Source organism: Panthera pardus, unplaced genomic scaffold, assembly GCF_024362965.1.
Source record: "Panthera pardus isolate Hobbes unplaced genomic scaffold, ASM2436296v1 HiC_scaffold_6, whole genome shotgun sequence".
Classification (NCBI taxonomy): Eukaryota; Metazoa; Chordata; class Mammalia; order Carnivora; family Felidae; genus Panthera; species Panthera pardus.
Window position 1 is genome coordinate 129,094,686 of NW_026526991.1, and position 12,967 is coordinate 129,107,652.

Sequence of the window (12,967 nt, forward strand, 5' to 3'; positions counted from 1 at the left end):
AGATGGGAAAAAGTCCCAGCCAAAATCTACTTCTTGCAGATCAAATACCTTGATCAAATACCTTGTTTGTCCCACCCTCACTGTCTGTGCCACCAGCCTTTCCCCCTGGAAGCCTGTGTGACAGCAGTGACTTCTTGGTGTGCTTTCAGTGTAGGTTGTGACCTTTACAGAGCCTTTTGCATTTAAGATCATTTCTAACGTGGTAATAAAAATTTTGTCTGTTAGAGGAATTTCAGGGATCCACTGGCAGGGAGGACTTTTTTTAAGGTTGGGCCCTTCCCAGTAAGCCTGAAATTGGACATATAGGGGACCTCGATCTCAGCTACAAAAAAGTCATATATGTGACTCATAAAATGGGGGACACATTTGGGAGCTTTTATACGTGAAGTGGACAGAATTTCAGGATGGTGAGATGTGACTGTGGTAAGAAGAGAGTAGTTAAAACAATAAAGAATTTCTGCCTTGGGTGGGGGCACCTGGGTGGCTCAGTCAGTTAAGCGTCCAACTCTTGGTTTCATCTCAGGTCATGGTCTCACAGTTTGTGAGATCGAACCCCATGTTGGGCTCTCCACTGGTGGCACAGCCTACTTGGGATTCTCTCTCTTTCTCTGCCCCTTCCCCACTCTCTCTCTCTCTCTTGAAATAAATAATAATAAAAATGGAATCTCTGCCCTGGGTGATTGGATAGATGGTGGAATCATTAGCTGAGATGGGAAACACAGATGGGCAGCACTGGTGGGAAGATGGTTAGTCCTGTCTGAGGAATTTGAAAAATGTGTGGGGCAGGTGAGTCAAGTACCTATAGGTAGGTGTGGGAAGTCCCTGTGGTTCAGGGAGTGAACATTTGGGAAAATGAACCTCAGGAGAGAGATCAGTGTCCAAAGCCGCAGAGCCATCCAAAGAATGGGAGCCGAGAAGTAAGTTTGAAATTTGGAGACTTTAGCCAGTCTATTCCCATTGACTTCAAAAGAATAAAGCAATAATACTCAACTGTTGGGATGTGTTCTTTATTTGATTAAACATCAGATTAAAAGCCAAATCATAAACTCATTATGTAAAAATGATTCTCTACAGATTTGGCCATTAGATGTAAGCTGCATGATACAGTTTATATGGTCAGCTATGTATTTCTTGGACCTTAATCAGACCCTGGAGAATTTGAAGAGAGCATTTGTTCTAAACCTAATTCTACACGTATCTCAATGCTTAGTTAATAAAGAAATGCTTTCTTCCTTCCCATTCCTGTCTCCTTGATGCTGCTTGATGCCTCATTGGCTTCCTTTGCCTAATTTTTTGGAGACAAGAGCAGGTAGATGAGAGACAACGTGTCTCTTTTTATTCACTTGGTGGCTTTGGTTATTTCTCGAATGTCACCTCTGGGAGATCTGCAGCTTGGTTTCCATCCTTGGTGCTCATTTTACCTTTCAAGATCAAGAACTCATTTCTCAATACGATTCATTCTACTTAGTGGCTCGTGCTAATTACAGTTGAGATTGCTTGCTTCCACTGCATTTTAGAGGATGTCATCTTATCATGTTCCTCTCTTGTGTTTGTAAACACTGGCTTGCTCATTTCATATTTCCCCTTCATTTATTCCAAGATTGATATCTCCGCCGCGGAATTGGAATCCTTCTATCTTTGGAACAGCATGCAAATCCTTTCTATCCTTCTCAACGCTGTTTCTAAACTGTTGAATCTTTTTATGATAATTAAGAACCAGTTTTAAAAAAGCCAGTGAAAATGACTAAATCATGATTAAGACTGCCCAACCTTTCTGGATATATAAATTCACTGCAGTTTAGTCTTGCCAGGCTGTGGGTGAGGCTGCCGTGCACAGTTGTGCAGGCTACTCGTGGCACCGGGGTGTTTGGCCACAGGGACGAATGCAGGCTGCAGGCACCCAGCACTGTCCTCACCAAGCCACCCACCTTGGTGTGTGGCTGCATCTCCTCAGGGAATCAATTCCTTTTTCTATTTTTTAAAAATGATTGTTTGTTGGGGCCCCTGGGTGGCTCAGTCGGTTAAGCATCCGTCTCAGGTCATGATCTCATGGTTCATGGGTTTGGGCCCCACATCGGGCTCTGTGCTGACAGCTCAGAGCCTGGAGCCTGCTTCGGATTCTGTTTTACTCTCTCTCTGCCCCTCCCCCCACTAACATTTATTTATTTATTTTGAGAGAGAGGGAGAGAGAGAGAGAGCAGGGGTGAGGCAGAGAGAAAGGGAGAGAGACACTCCCAAGCAGGCTCCACGCTGTCAGCACAGACCCCGATGGGGGCTTGATCTCAGGAACCACAAGGTCATGACCTGAGCCGAAAACAAGAGTCAGACGCTTAACCGATGGAGCCATCCAGGCGCCCCTCCTTTTTCTAATTTATACAAAGGCACTGCATTGATCCGTGGAGTCCTGAATTTGATCATTTTAGGTAGCTCCTCAGCCTACGATACTATCACCAAAGACAGGAAGCAGAACAGACCTTGTCTTAGTGCGAGCACACCCAGAAAGTCTGGAAGAACATAAATCTGACCTTCTGCTTCCACCTATATGTTCCAGCTCCTACAGAGCCCACAAGGGGGTGTGGCCACGGGTGCTCCGCTATGTGACTGGCTCCCTGCTCCTCTTCTCCACTGGTGCCAGACCATACTTGCTCCAACATGGCCATCTAAGGAGGTAAGCCCCTTCCCATTCAGACTTCCTGTTCCCCCTCTCATCACACATAACCCTTCTGTGCTTTTCTCTCACCCTCCCCATCTGCCATCTGGTCTTGTCACTGAGTGCCCTGTTGTTGATTCCTCATGGGCAGAAATGCAGGGCTGAGCACAGAGAAGGGACAGGGACAGCATATCCCAATTGCCTTTTATGCTCTCCCCTATACCAGAGAGGCTAGAAGTCTGGGAACTCTATTTCTTTTTTTGAAGTTTCTTTATTTTGAGAGAGAGAGCGTATGAGCAGGGGAGGGGCAGAGAGAGAGGGAGAGAGAGAATCCCAAGCAGGCTCTGTGCTGACAGCACAGAGTCTGATGTGGGGCTTGATCCCATGAACTGTAAGATCATGGCCTGAGCTGAAACCAAGAGTCAGATTCTTTTTTTTTTTTTTTAATTTATTTATTGTTTAATTTACATCTAAGTTAGTTAGCATATGGTGCAACAATGGTTTCAGGGGTAGATTCCATTTAGACTATCCTCCCTCCCACAACCCCTACAGCACCCCTTTGTTTGTTCTTGAAGACTCTTTTACATTTTGTTCCCCTCCTTATTTTTATATTATTTTTGTTTCCTTCCTCTTATGCTCATCTGTTTTGTATCTTAAAGTCCGCATATGAGTGAAGTCATATTATATTTGTCTTTCTCTGACTGACTAATTTCGCTTAGCATAATACCCTCCAGTTCCATCCATGTAGTTGCAAATGGCAAGATTTCATTCTTTTTGATTGTCGGGTAATACTCCATTGTATATATATACCACATCTTCTTTATCCGTTCATCTGTCAATGGACATTTGGGCTCTTTCCATAGTTTGGCTATTGTTGATCGTGCTGCTATAAACATTGAGGTGCATGTGTCCCTTCAAAACAGCATCCCTGTATTCCTTGGATAAATACCTAGTAGTGCAATTGCTGAGGCATAGGGTAGTTTTATTTTTCATTTTTTGAGGAACCTCCATACTTTTTTCCAGAGTGGCTACACCAGTTTGCATTCTCACCAGCAGTGCAAAAGAGATCCTCTTTCTCCGCATCCTCGCCAACATCTGTTGTTGCCTGAGTTGTTAATGTGAGCCATTCTGGCGGGTGTGAGGTGGTATCTCATTGTGGTTTTGATTTGTATTTCCTAGATGATGAGTGATGTAGAGCATTTTTTCATGTGTCTGTTGGCCATCTGGATGTCTTCTTTGGAGAAGTGTCTATTCATGTCTTTTGCCCATTTCTTCACTGGATTATTTGTTTTTTGGGTGTTGAGTTTGAGAAGTTCTTTATAGATTTTGGATACTAACCCTTTATCTGATACATCATTTGCAAATATCTCCTCCCATTCCATCGGTTGCCTTTTAGTTTTGTGGATTGTTTCCTTCGCTGTGCAGAAGCTTTTTATTTTGATGATGTCCCAATAGTTTATTTTTGCTTTTGTTTCCCTTGCCACTGGAGATGTGTTGAGTAAGAAGTTGCTGTGGCCGAGGTCAAAGAGGTTTTTGCCTGCTTTCTTCTCTAGGATTTTGATGGCTTCCTATCTTACATTGAGGTCTTTCATCCATTTTGAGTTTATTTTTGTGTATGGTGTAAGAAAGTGGCCCAGGTTCATTTTTCTGCATGTTGCTGTCCAGTTTTCCCAGCACTGCTTGCTGAAGAGACTGTCTTTATTCCATTGGCTGTTCTTTCCTGCTTTGTCCAAGATGAGTTGGCCATACATTTATGGGTCCATTTCTGGGTTCTCTATTCTGTTCCATTGATCTGAGTGTCTGTTCTTGTGCCAGTACTATACTATCTTGATGATTACAGCTTTGTAATACGTCTTGATATCTGGGAGTGTGATGCCTCCAGTTTTGGTTTTCTTTTTCAAGATTGCTTTGGCTATTCAGGGTCTTCTCTGGTTCCATATAAATTTTAGGATTTTTTGTTCTAGCTCTGAAGAATGCTGGCATTATTTCACTAGGTATTGCATTGACTATGTAGATTGCTTTGGGTAGTATCGACATTTTAACAATGTTTGTTCTTCCAATCCAGGAGCATGGAATATTTTTTTGTGTCTTCTTCAATTTCTTTCACAGCTTTGTATAGTTTTCAGTGTATAGATTTTTCACCTCTTTGGTTATGTTTATTCCTAGGTATTTTATGGTTTTGGGTGCAATTGTAAATGGGATCGATTCCTTGATTCCTCTTTCTGTTGCTTCATTATTGGTGTATAGGAATGCAAACGATTTGTGTGCATTGATTTTATATCCTGCAACTTTGCTGAATTCATGGATCAGTTTTCAACAGTTTTTTTTTGGTGGAGTCTTTTGAGTTTTCCATATTGAGTATCATGTCATCTGCGAAGAATGAAAGTTTGACTTCCTCCTGGCCGATATGGATGCCTTTTATTCCTTTGTGTTGTCTGACTTCCAAGGCTAAGACTTCCAGTACTATGTTGAATAACAGTGGTGAGAGTGGACATCCCTGTTGTGTTCCTGACCTTTGGGGGAAATCTCTGTTTTTCCCCATTGTGGATGTATAAGCAGTGGGCCTTTCATATACAGCTTTTATGATCTTGAGGTATGGTCCTTCTATCCCTACTTTCTTGAGGGTTTTTACCAAGAAAGATGCTGTATTTTGTTAAATGCTTTCTCTGCATCTATTGAGAGGATCATGTGGTTCTTTTCCTTTCTTTCATTCATGTGATGAATCACATTGATTGTTTTGCAGATATTGAATCGGCCCTGCATCCCAGGTATAATTCCACTTGGTCATGGTGAATAATTCTTTTAATGTATTGTTAGATCTGGTTGGTTAGTAACTTACTGAGAATTTTGCATCCATGTTCATTAGGGAAATTGGTCTATAGTTCTCCTTTTTAGTGGGGTCTTTGTCTGGTTTTAGAATCAAGTTAATCCTGGCTTCATAGAGTTTGGAAGTTTTCCTTCCATTTCTATACTTTGGATTTCTTTACTGGTAATGGGACTGTTCAAATTCTCTATTTCTTCCTGTTTGAGTTTTGGTAGTTTATATGTTTCTAGGAATTTGTCCATTTCTTCCAGATTTCCCATTTTATTGGTGTATAATTGCTCATAATATTCTCTTATTATTGTTTGTATTTCTGTAGTGTTGGTTGTGATCTCTCCTCCTTCATGCTTGATTCTATTTATTTGGGTCCTTTCCTTTTTCCTTTTGGTCAAACTCACTAGGGGTTTATCAATTTTGGTAATTCTTTCAAAGAACCAGCTCCTGGTTTCATTGATCTGTTCTACTGTTTTTCGGTTTCGATAGCATTGATTTCTGCTCTGATCTGTATTATTTCCTGTCTTCTGCTGGTTTTGGGTTTTATTTGTTGTTCTTTTTATGGCTCTTTGAGGTATAAGGTTAGGTTGTATATCTGAGACCTTTCTTCCTTCTATAGGAAGGCCTGGATTGCTATATACTTCCCTCTTATGACCACCTTTGCTGTGTGCCAGAGGTTTTGGGTTGTGGTGTTATCATTTTCATTGGCTTCCATGTACTTTTTAATTTCCTCTTTAACTTCTTGGTTAGAAATTCATTCATTCTTTAGTCTCCGAATATTTGTTATCTTTCCAAGTTTTTTCTTGTAGTTGATTCCAAGTTTCATAGTGTTGTGGTCTGAAAATGTGCACAGTATGATCTCGATCTTTATTTACTTGTTGAAGGCTGATTTGTATCCCAGTATGTGATCTAGTCTGGAGAATGTTCCATGTGCACTCGAGAAGAATGTGTATTCTGCTGCTTTAGGATAAAATGTTGTGAATATGTATGTTAAGTCCATCCGGTCCAGTGTATCATTCAAAGCCATAGTTTCCTTGTTGATTTTCTGTTTAAATGATCAGTCCATTGTTGTAAGTGGGGTGTTGATGTCCCCTATTGTTATGGTATCATTATCAATGAGTTTCTTTATGTTTGTGATAATTGATTTATATGTTTGGGTGCTTCCACATTTGGCACATAAATGTTTACAGTTGTTAGGTCTTCTTGGTGGATAGACCACTTAATTATGATATAATGCCCTTCTTCATCTCTTGTTACAGTCTTTATTTTAAAATTTAGATTGTCTGATATAAGTATGGCTACTAAGGCTTTCTTTTGGTGACCATTAGCATGATAGATGGTTCTCCATCCCCTTATTTTCAATCTGAAGGTGTCTTTAGGTCTAAAATGGGTCTCTTGTAAACAGCATATAGATGGATCTTGTTTTCTTATCCATTCTGTTACCCTATGTCTTTTGATTGGAGCATTTAGACCATTGACGTTTAGAGTGAGTACTGAAAGATACAAATTTATTGCCATTATGTTGCCTGTAGAGTCAGTTTCTGGCAGTGTTCTCTGGCCCTTTCTAGTCTTTTTGTTGCTTTTGGTCTTTTTGTTTTTGTTTTGTTTTTTTTTTTTTTGTCTTTTCTCCCCTCAGAGAGTCCCCCTTAAAATTTCTTGCAGGGCTGGTTTAGTGGTCACAAACTCATTTAATTTTTGTTTGTCTGGGAAACTTTGAATCTCTCCTTCTATTTTGAATGACAGCCTTGCTGGATAAAGAATTCTTGGCTGCATATTTTTCCAATTCAGCACACTGAATATATCCTGTCACTCCTTTCTGGCCTATCAAGTTTCTGTGGATAGGTCTGCTGCGAATGTGATCTGTCTTCCCTTGTAGGTTAAAGACTTTTTTTCCCTTGCTGCTTTCATGATTCTTTCCTTGCCTGAGTATTTTGTGAATTTGACTATGACATGCCTTGTTGATGGTCAGTTTTTGTTGAATCTAATGGGAGTCCTGTGTGCTTCCTGGATTTTGATGTCTGTGTCTTTCCCCAGGTTAGGAAAGTTTTCTACTATGATTTGCTCACATAACCCTTCTATGCCGTTTTCACTCTCTTCATCTTCTGGGACCCCTTTGATTCTGATGTTGTTCCTTTTTAATGAGTCACTGATTTCTCTAATTCTTAAATCGTGCTCTTTTGCCTTAGTCTCCCTCTTTTTTTCTGCTTCATTATTCTCCATAAGTTTGTCCTTTATGTCGCTGATTCTTTGCTCTGCCCCATCCATCCTTGCCACCGTGGCACACATTCAAGATTGCAGCTCAGTTATAGCGTTTTTTTATTTCATCCTGACTAGCTTTTACTTCCTTTATCTTCCTAGAAAGGGATTCTAATCTGTTTTCAACCCCAGCTAGTATTCTTATTATTGTGATACTAAACTCTAGTTCAGACATCTTGCTTGTATCTGTGTTGATTAAGTCCCTGGCTGTCATTTCTTCCTGTTCTTTCTTTTGGGGTAAATTTCTCATTTCAGCATTTTGAAGGAAGAAAAGGAATTGATAAAGTAAAAAAAAATTAAAAATTAAAAACAACACAAAGAAATCAAATAAAGGATGCTAGATCCTAGGTGTGTTTTGATCTGGTTGTTGAAAGAAGCTTGATAGATTAGACAAAAAAGGGAAAGATAAGAAAAAAAAGAAGGAAAAAAAGAAATGTTTGAAAATTTGAAAAATGAATACAATAAAATAGAATAAAATGAAATGATGAAAGTAAAATAGAATTTTAAAAATTTACAAAAAAGTATAAAATATAGTAGAAAAAATTAAGGAAAAATCTTTTTAATAAAAATGGAAAATAAAATAAATTTTTTCTCTTTCTGTATTCAAGAATAAGAAAAGAAAGAGAAAAAAATTGAATAAAAGGACAAGCAAACAGAATGAGATATGATTGAAATTAAATCTGTTTCCCCTAGAAGTCAAACTGTGAAGCACTTTATAGTCTGTAAACTAAGCAAGTGGAGAGACTTGTGTTTGTCAAGAGTGCTGTTGGCCCAGTTGGTCAGGGTTTAGTGTAACGGCTCCGTTCTCCACTAGATGGTGTTGCTCAGCTTACTGGGATGGATTGCTGTAGCGCTTATAGGCGTGTATGCGTGAGAGGGGTGAAAATGGTGTTACCCAGCTACCCAGTCTCTAGTATCAGAACTCTGTGCTCTCCCTGACTGGCAGTCGAGCACCCCTCCTTTGTCTCCGGCTTCCGTCTACTCCCTGCTTCTACACTGTCCATGACCATGCCATCAGGCTTCCAGGCAGCACCTCCCTCCTGAGTTTTATCTCAGATGTGGCTGTGTTTCCTGACCCCTCACTTCTGAGGGACTGTGGCTTTGACCTGCTCAGACCGTCTTGGGGAGGGTGTCACTCAGCAATGGCTGGGTGCCCACCCACCCCAGGAACATTTGGGAGACCGTGCTGCTGCCAATGCCCAGAGACTGCGGCTGGGTGCCAGCCCGCCCCAGAAAAGGTTCACACGATTGTGTAGCAGCAGAGTTTCAGAGTTTATGGAAAATTACAACACACATCTGGTACCAGGCTTCCCCCTTAATGTCCTTGTTCCAGCACCAGCGAATGTGGTTGTTCTCCAGGGTCCACTGGGACCTTTGCTTGTGGGGTGGCCGCACAGCCTCTACCAAATGTCCTCCCAACAGGGGAACCACCTCTCCCTGGGTGGTCCAAGGACTGCCCGGACTTCACTCTGTTCCTGGGGATTTTCCCTTCCCACCAGAGCACCGCCAGGTATTGAGCTGCGGAGTTTCAGACTCTGCGCTCCCCCTGTTTATAGAGTCTTAATGAAATTTAAATCCTCTCCTTTCTCCTTTCTCCCTTTTCTTGTTCAGTCCCTGTGGCTGTTTCCACTTTTCCACTTTCTCTCCAGCTGATTTTGGGGGGGGGGTGCTTTTCCCATATTCTCCAAACCACCCCCCCGCCCCCGCCATCTCTGTCCTCTCTCCACAAGCAAAAACAGCTCCCTGCCTTCCACAGCTTCTCTCTCCTCCAGTTCACCTCTCTGCGCTGTGTACCTGCCGAGGTCTGTGGTTCAGGTTGTGCAGATTGTTGTGTTAATCCTCAAATCAATTTTCTAGGTGTGCAAGATGGTTATGTGTTGATCTGGCTGCATTTCAGGGACAAGAGATGCAAAAAAAAAAAAAACCTTCCATGCTGTTCTGCCATCTTGACCCCTCAAGAGTCAGATTCTTGACTGACTGAGCCACCCAGGTGCCCCTGGGAACTCTGAGACTCTCTTGCCATTAGGCTTAGGACAGGACTTCGAAGGTACATCTGTGCCAGACTGGGAGAATTGTGGCCACACAGTGTGTGGGCTTCAACACATGGATTTGCAGCCCCTTTCATATTCCTCTGATGGCTCTCAGTCCCCAGGTTGTGGACATGTGGCCACTGACAGTCCTTTTCTGCATTTTGCTGACTTCTGGGTGGGACCTTCAACTTCCTGACTTCTGGACCATAGCTCTGGGGACAAACCTGGAAATTAGGGGTGAAACCCCTGATACCCTTGTAGGTGCCTTTGTAGGGAATTAGAGTTTTATCCGTAACTCCCCAAATATTAACAACAACTGCCCTGGGGTGCCTGGGTAGCTCAGATGGTTAGGCCTCTGATTCTTGGTTTCAGCTCAGATCATGATCTCACAGTTTGTGGGATTGAGCCCCACATTGAGCTCCACACTGACGGCACAGAGCCTGCTGGGGATTCTCTCTCTTCCTCTCTCTCTGCCTTTCCCCTGCTCACTGTCTCTGTCTCTCTCTCAAAATAAATAAATAAACTTAAAAAAAAAAGAACAACTGCCTCACATTTAAATATCGATAAGACTGGCTTGAAATCATTATGCCATCTTTGGAAATATCTGGAAAGAATGATTACCCATGTATTTTGCATTTACACCTTATAAGTTTGGGGCTTCCTTTCATTGGTCATTGATATAGGATGGATTTACCAAGTAAAAGCTGCCTGATAATAAACACCTTGAGGGACTAAGATTGTTCTGTTTATCCTATTGGCCATCTTTTCCTTTCTTGGGCCTTCCTCCCTTGGCCTAGAAACATAAGGTAGTCCCTACCATTCTAAAAATAACTCCATCACTAAGTAAGCAAGGCCTCTCTTAGTTCTGCTTTTCTCTTTACAACCATCAACCAGCTTTTCTAATTAATTTCCTGTACCCTGATGTCTTATGTGATATCGGACTCCCTGAATTTCCAATGTTTTTTGGGATTTTCATAGGTTTTTGGCCTCGAAGGAGAGATTATGGGTTACACAGTCTCTGTTAAGCAAAATTTAGGACACTATTCTATCCGTGGCCTTTACCTTGCTGATGCACATTATTCACATGGAGTTCAGTATTTCCTAAATGTTTCTGGGTGAGAACCCTTTTGCTCTGTCCAAGATCACTGAGGCCCTCCTATCGCTAAATTCAATGGATGTGTAACAGGATGTAGGATTGTTTTTAGCAGAAGCTGACATTTCAAAATGTTAGCCCTTGCTATTTCTGGCTTGGGGACACCCCAGTGATCTTGCAGCAGACCTTCTTTCTTCTGGGAAGAGCCACAGGAGTTCCCCCTTTTAGTTCCTGAGCGACAGCATTTCTGGGCAGAGTGTGCACTAACATGCTTACTTATTAATTTTTCCTTGGGCAAGGGTCGGGGGGCCCTGGCTTGAGGTAGACCCCACACCTTGACCCATAGCTGAAGGTTGCCGGAACAATTTCAGGAAGAACTGATACTGACACTAGAGACTTCTCTCTCTCTCTCTCTCTCTCTCTCTCTCTGTCTCTCTCTATTTTAGAGAGAGACAGAGAGAGAGCACTCAAGTGGGGGAGAGGGGGCAGAGGGAGAGAGACAGAATCTTAAGCAGGCTTCAGGCTCAGCACAGAGCCCAATGCAGGGCTTGATCCCTTGATCCTGGGATCAGGACCTGGACTGAAATCAAGAGTTGGATGCTCAACTGATTGAGGCACCCAGGCACCCAGGGTCTTTGAGGGGGCTCAGAAAATAGAACATGCTAACATGCATTATTCACACAGATTCAGTATTTCCTGAATACTTTTTAAAAATGTTTATTTATTTTTGAGAGAGAGAGAGAGAGAGAGAGAGAATGAGTGGGGGAGGGGAAGAGAGAGGGGGGACAGAGGATCTGAAGCAGGTTCTGCTCTGACAGCACAGAGCCTGATGTGAGGCTCAAACTCACAAACCATGAGATCATGACAGCCAAAGTCGGATGCTTAACCAACTGAGCCTCCCCGCCGCCCCTTCTGAATGCTTTTGACTGAGACTCTGTCGGCTGTGTCTAAGATCTTCCTCCCTGCCTGGCTTCTGAACAAATTGAGAAATCAGGCAAGGGAGAAGGGCACATGGAAAATTAACATTTTCCTTTATGACTGATGAAGGCTTGGCTGCAGGGTGTGGCTCATCTACTGGGAAACTTGACTTGCTAAGTTTTTATGGACACGTCCACTGGGGCAGCCCTGGCTACCACACCCCTGGGGCCCTGGAGGAGCAAAGCAGAGCCCATGCTCTTGCGGACAAGCAACTCCCTCTGAAGAGGAGAAAGAGAAGGGAAGAAATAAATGTGTGTGATTGATTCTTCCCAAATTTATCACTCAGATGAGTCACCCCACTGCACCTGGGTTGAAGTAAATGAATGGACAGAAAGATCCAGGAGGGTGACCTCAGTAAGTACCTTCCTGGCTCCCTTTCTAGAGGAAACACCTGAAATAGGGAAACTGTCCCCTTGAAGTAGATTAGCATGACTAATGAGATAGGCAGAACTAGACCAAGGCCAGCTGGTCAGAAGGTACCTTGGGGTACCTGATGGGAGGGGAGGGGCTTTCCACGCCCAGCAGGTAATTGATGCTGTCATTGCTTCTGTCCCAGGCACACCAGAATCATAGGGGAGATGGCTGTGGTGTGTTTGTGTGTGTGTGTGTGTGTGTGTGTGTGTGTGTGTACACAGAGCAGCACCTTGGAGCTATGGCCTACGTTAGCATGTAGTAACCTTGGGGATAGATGGAGGCAACTCTACCCCCCCATATCTCACATTGTTGGCCGCAGCCTCAGAAATCTTTGATTTCAAGTACTTCTGGCAGAGAACTAGTGGCTGTTAGCAGAGACACGTTGGGGGACTGGCCACCCCTTCTGCCCCTTCTCTGTTAAATGAGTCTTATTGGGATCCATATCTTCATTGGTATAGCCGTGTGTGGGGTTCTTAGACTCTACATGAGGTAGGAACCCTAAGAATGTCAGAATGGTCTGTTGGCATTTGGAGGACTGGGACTATCCTGTCACTGTGGCTTGAATATTATAGAAATGCTACTTTTTGTACCTCAAGATGGTGCAACAGTGGGGGGAACCTGGGTGGCTCAGTCAGCTGAGCGTCCAACTTCGGCTCAGGTCGTGATCTCAGGGTTCATGAGTTCAAGCCCCACACTGAGCTCACTGCTGTCAGCAAAGAGCGCACTTAGAT

The 12,967-nt window shown here is 42.8% G+C and overlaps 1 long non-coding RNA gene across 2 annotated transcripts in view; it reads left to right on the top strand.

The window, feature by feature from the left end:
* Positions 1–12,967, top strand: part of LOC109273721 (uncharacterized) — a 73,705-nt gene that overhangs the window by 6,468 nt on the left and 54,270 nt on the right. For both annotated transcript variants that reach the window (XR_008419727.1, XR_008419726.1), the window contains exon 3: positions 2,552–2,668. This is a non-coding gene — a long non-coding RNA (uncharacterized LOC109273721). The remainder of the gene's footprint in view (positions 1–2,551; positions 2,669–12,967) is intronic.